Raw genomic sequence first — 5,822 nt, 5'->3', positions numbered from 1 at the left:
GTCATTTACCTTTGTTATATTTGTTTGATATTAAGACTGTTGTACTTATCATGCCTTTCCACTACTTATGCAGGACAACAACGGGAGTGGCCACCATTTTCCGCCGAGGTTAGCTTCATCCCTCGGCTTGTACTCCCCCCCATCGTTCCATAATGTAGTGCATATAGATCCAGGCCTGGACACTAGTTAGCTTCTAATATTGACTTGTTGCTTGTACGTACATATGCCCTTGGCAAGGATCCACATATCGGCCCTTTTTGCGTATGGGGCAATGAGATATTGAGGAACAAGCATCAAGTGAGGAAACTAATCAGGATTATTAGCAAAAAGATACGAATGGTGGCAAGCAAATTATTTGTTTACGCTCTATCCAACAGAACAGTGAGCTGTAGGATGGTAACTACAAACTCTGCAGCCTTCTCTTTTTACTGCCCATAATGAGTTGTTAGACAATAATGTTTGAATATTTTTCGTTCCCGGTGGTACCCGAAGCAGTTCATTCAAGATTACCTCGCTAAGTACATGATTGGTGGACACGCAATGAAGGTTAAAGTATTTCATCCAGACTACAATGAGCATCGAGAAGTCCTAATGAAGACAGTGAAGGATGGACGGACAGCCATCACAAGGGGTTGGCCTAGAGTCGTGCGCACCTTACGCATGGAGGAGGGCACAATATGGGCATTCCTCTTCACCTTCTCCAGCAACCAGGATGTCTTTCGCCTCTCTCTTTACAGTCTTTAGTATAATTGTGGTTCAGCATTCTTTACTTGGTGCTTCTGTAGTTCTTCAGTATATGTACCTATGCATTGAATTATGGATTCGTGGTTGAACCTATATTTGTAATAAACATGGTTGGATATGAAATAAGTGATTGCCTACTTTCAAATTCATAACATTTTATTTTGAAATTAGGGATTAATTGGATTAACTATGGATTAATTATGGATTAAATAGGGATTACACTGCACACGGTTTGCAAAAGCGAAATGTCTGTGATATACGTGGAGATCAAAACCGTTTCTAGGATCCACTACGTGTGCGATCAATTTCTACTGCACACATGACTTTCTCTTCAAAACTGTTTGTGTTAGGCCATCTTGCGCAAACGTTTATCACATAAAAAGTGTGTGTGATGGACAGCCTTTGCCACACAGTTTCTTTCTACGCACCGTGTGTGATGCATTCAATAACGCAAACGATAAAATTATTAATATCGTGTGCAATGGCAACACTATCACAAACGATTTAACGGGAAAAATTGTGTATGATGTACCTGTGAACGGAAATGTTTTCCTTGGAGCGACTATGTGGGATGTACATACGAATGGAACCATTTAGCCGGGACTGACTGTGTGGGATGTAATTTCGACCGGAAACAATTTCGCCGTATAATTATATTTTTTTACCTCTACTATACGTACTTTTGTATTTGAGCGCTCGCCGGTCGCACACGACCTCATTTTGCCGAACGTGTGTGCCAGGAGGACATATCCCCAACGGTTTCTGGGTCGTGTGGGAAGGACCCCCCTATCGCTATAACATCCCAAATTTTAAATTTGGAATGTTATACATAGGTCATCATATGCATATCATATTTTATTTGCATTTTGGTTTTGTGATCCTAAAAATCCTAAGAAACTCAAGGACCCAAAAAGAGAGTTTGGGATTTATTATTTTCATATTTAAATTTTCTCAAATATTGAAAAGTGGATCACATTGGTTTTAATTATTTTTCTCTCCAAATAATAATAATTCCAATATTAAAATATATGAGAGAAGATAATATGACTTCTCCAAAATAAAAGGAATATTGGAGGAAAAATGTTAAAATCAAATAAATAATTTTATTTGGATTTTATTGCTATTTTATTTGAACTAGCAAAAGAGCCCGTGCGTTGCAACGGGAACATACTTTGTCATGAACCAATATTTATCCAACAATCCAGCGTGAGAATGCCCCTAAAAATTAGGATGCGGGACCATGACCAGTGCCGAAGACCGACCATAGTCGCACCTGGAGAGGTCAGCTCCCTAAGCTTCTCTATATGCACGTGTACACGCCGCCGTTTCATGCATTCTGCAGCCGATCCAGCTGGTTCCCCCGTCCGTTAATCTTCGCCGACGAGCTTGCCGTTGCCGTGCTGCTCCTCTAGCAGCCGGCTGCCGCTTCTTCCCGGATCGTCCTTCATGGATGTCATCTGATGTAGATCAAGCTTTCTCATGTCCGTTAGTTAATCTCCCTCAAGACCCAACGTAGATCCTTGAGCCTACATGCACATGTACACGCCGCTGTTTCACGCATTCTGCTGTCGAGCCAGCTGGTTCCCGTCCGTTAATCTCCCTCAAGGCCCAATCTCACAGCTGCCGATCCAGCTGGCTCCATGAACTGCCACTTCTGCCGGCCCGTACTCCATGGGCTGGCAATTATTTTTGTATTTCCTTGGGCTAGCTTCGTGTGCGCGCTGCGGCCCAACCCTGAAATTTTGTACGAAGTGATATATATAGATAGATTAGCAACACCTTGGATTTTGGAAAAAAATATGGATATATTGAAAAAAAACTGAAAGCGTAAATTCACGGGAAGAAGCGTATTGTGACGGTGAACCCGAGAGACTCAACCCGTGCTTTATTATTAGGGAAAGATTAGAAAAATATACATTTTTCAAAATTGCATTTTAGGCCAAGAAAATGTTCACTTAGTTATAAATATATTATTTCTTTTGGCGGAATTATTTAAAAAAAAAATCCTAGACCGCTTTAGGACAAAAGCCAAGCCGGCCCACACCCACGCCGCCATCGCCTTCGTCCCCGAGACGGACTCCCGAAGGAGTCCGACGCCGCCACACCGCCAGCTGGCCCCCTCCCCAAGGCACACCCCTCCCCTCCTTATAAGCCGCTCGCCGCCACCCCTCGCCTCCCCACCTCGAGCCCCGCACCACCCGCAGTAGCCGCCGCCTTGCGCCGCCCACCGCTGCCGCCACTCGCCGCTGTCCCGTGCCGCCGCTAGCCCCCCGCGCCGCCGCCGCATTCCCGCGCCCGCGCCGCCGTCGCCCGCGCTGCCCCGCCCGCCGGATCTCACTGTCCCGCCGCCGACGTTGACCTCGCGGATCCGCCGCCATTTTTTCAGTTTTAGGTAAAACCACCGGTTTTATAAAACCCTAGGTTCGGTTTTTTAGATCGGTTTGGTTCGGTTTTCTTCGGTTTCATTATTTAGCGAGCGTTCACTCATTAGTTCGTTTTTAACGAACGATTTCACCCGTTCTTCATGGTTAGCGGATGTTCGTCTGATAGATTTTTCTTTTTATTTTCTTTTTCCGCGAGGGACCTATCCGCGATTTCTTTTATCGCAGATTAGCCCTTGATCTTCAAACCCTCGCCATTTCTTAACCGTTTGTCCAAATGCAGTAAAACCAATGCCAAAATCTTCATATCGAGCCCGTCTTTCTTTTTAATCAACTTGAACAAGGTTTTGACAATTTCAAATTTGGTTTCAAGAAGATTTGGTTTTGAAATTCTTTTGACCGTAGTTTCAGTTCTGTAGCTCCGATTCAATTGATTCTTTTTCTAAATCATAGCTTTTCAGTTGAACTTTCAGATTTGACCTTCTTATTTGAGGTTTACCCATTCATCATTGCTTGAGTGCTTATGTATGCTACTTTTTGTTTGTGATAGAATTCTCGAGGTGCGAAGCGTGCTACTACTAGTCTCTAGGGTTTGCGGATCGTCAGCAAGGCAAGTAACACATTGATCATACCCCTTTATTACCCAGTTTTTATGCATTAGTTCAACCCCTAAAACATTGCATGAGTAGGATCTCTTAACATGTGGGTTTTGGGAAGTAGATGATGAGGTAGAACCTATCGCCCTTTATTATCAAACCTTGGGAGTTACTTCTACATTATGCTTATAATGCCATGCTATGCTCGTAAATGTGGAATGGGTTTGACTGTATCCATGACAGATGTGAGATTGGTAATTAATGGTTAACTTAAGGTGGCTACTTAAATACACATCTGGGTGGATTGGTTGTGGGCACCTGGGGACCAGTGCTGTCCTTTTGGTTCGCCACCCAGGCTCAAAAGGATCATAAGATTATTCATGCTAGAAACTTCCGTGTGCAGTCACAAGCTATTATGGGCTCTACCATAGTTGAGTATGTTGCATGACCTCTTCCAGTGGTAGGCTAGCAGATATAGGGGATGTAGGTTGGTACTGTCTACCCGGGGTTAGAGTTAATGCATATGAAAGACTGTGTCTCGGTCATCCATTTCTCAAACACCGTGTAGTGCAAGAAATCCAACGGAGGAGATAGAGTCTTATGGGGAAAAGTGCGCAAACCTCTGCAGAGTGTACAAACTAATCATGGTTAGCCATGTCCCCGGTTCTTGGATTATCATGTTGATCTCATCACTCTAAATTAGTTTGTTGGGTTCTTAATTACCTTTAATTGGGATTGAGATGGGAATTTACCATTCTCAATGTTTATCAACTACCATGATAGTTAAACGAAAATATTCCTTTGATGTAGGGAAAATTGGCTTTTCGTAAAACATTATAACCATAGAGCCTCCACCAGCCATATATGCATGTAGTGATAGCATTTATTCTTGTTCATTGCTCTACTGTGTTACATTGCCAGCATATTCCATGTGCTAACCTGTTTCGGGCTGCAACATATCAAGTTGCAGACTTTTTAGACGACGAGTAAGGTGCGCTAGGTCGTTGTCGTGCACTCAGCTATGCCATTGGAGTTGATGGACTCACTTTATCTTCCAAGCCTTCCGCTGTTATCTTTTAGATGGCCTTAAGCCATATTTGTTGTAATAAGTTATCTCTTGAGACTATCGATGTAATAAGTGTGTGATTGCTACTCTGTTATAAATCCTTTGAAGTACTGTGTGTGTCAGCATTACCGATCCAGGGATGACACTTATGCAGAGAGATTTGACTGTTTGAGGTCAAATCGCTACAATCGCCCACACTCACTTGGCGACGGTTCCAGATGCCGTCGCGAAAAGGGGTTTTAAATCGTTTGTTTAGGACCGACGCACACCAGTGTTGTTGTCGGTTATATCCTGGTTAATTGGATAATTCAGTCCGAGAAAAGAGAGCGTGTACCAAGGCTACTTACCATCTTCCAGTCAAAAATTCTTGAAGGCCCAGAGTAGCTGGGATCCTCCTCAAAGACCTTGCAGTGACTGTGATTGTATTCCGTGAAACAACACGTCCGGTACGTGCGAACGATCATCAATTGTTCGCCATCGTCTCATCGAGTCAGGAACCACCTGCAACTGCCATGCCGCTTTTCTTTGAAAGGTTCTGGGATTAGGAAGGGTAGGGACACTAGGCGGCCTACAACATCATATCAAGTTGGAGTCAAATAAAAAAGGGCTCTTAATGTAGTCAATCTTAAGAACAACATGTTATGAGCATGAATATTTTTTCAGTAAATGTTCACAGTAATATAAGCAAGCTATCATGATATCATAGGAAAGTAACATACTGCTGTAACAGCCGTTTGTAGCGATGACTGGAGTAGGCCAGCAATATGTCCAGCCATAGAAGGAGTCGACAACATAAATGAAGCCCTTGTGTTCAATGGCATCAGAGAACCATAGAGGATGTATGATCCTACGATGGACGTGCAGATTTATCCACTTACCGCAGTGACCTGTCAGATAGGCAAGACCGTGGTTGAAGAATGCAATTAGCCTGAAGTCTTTATAATTCGTAGATCTTGTGGGCACTTGGCAGATTACAACCTTGAGCAAATAAAACTTGGTATGAGGTTGGCTACTGTAAGATTCTGAGTATTCTGG

This window comes from Triticum aestivum, chromosome 6A (genome assembly GCF_018294505.1).
Source record: "Triticum aestivum cultivar Chinese Spring chromosome 6A, IWGSC CS RefSeq v2.1, whole genome shotgun sequence".
Classification (NCBI taxonomy): Eukaryota; Viridiplantae; Streptophyta; class Magnoliopsida; order Poales; family Poaceae; genus Triticum; species Triticum aestivum.
The sequence above is the reverse complement of the archived record's forward strand: the minus strand, read 5'-3'. Positions refer to the sequence as shown.